Source organism: Gavialis gangeticus, unplaced genomic scaffold (genome assembly GCF_001723915.1).
Source record: "Gavialis gangeticus isolate Ggan-Ray unplaced genomic scaffold, GavGan_comp1, whole genome shotgun sequence".
Classification (NCBI taxonomy): Eukaryota; Metazoa; Chordata; order Crocodylia; family Gavialidae; genus Gavialis; species Gavialis gangeticus.
Genome location: NW_017729032.1, coordinates 49,544,758 through 49,545,156, shown reverse-complemented (window position 1 = coordinate 49,545,156; position 399 = coordinate 49,544,758).

Below are 399 nucleotides of genomic sequence, written 5' to 3'. Positions count from 1 at the left end.
GGCGGGGGGTCAGGCTAGAAGATCTATTAGGTCCCTTCCGCCCCAAATCTATGAAACTATGAAACTATGAAAATAAAGACTCTTTAAATTTACACCGATTAGATCTTTGACAGTAATGATGCCAAGAGATTACTGGATGCATATTCCACTAGTAGTTAAGACCAAAATGAAAATATTCAGTACAGTATCTGTTGCTCCACATAGCTTTTCCAAATGTCTGGGTAAAAATACAATACAAGTAGAGGTACACCTATATATCGGTCCAATATTGGATAGATAGCAATATAAAGAAAATTGACTGCATCAGAAATCAAGTTTTTTTTGCCTGATATGACTGACAATTTGGCTGATAAATGCCCGTGCACGTATGCAGCTGCAGCACAGCACGCAGGCGGTGAG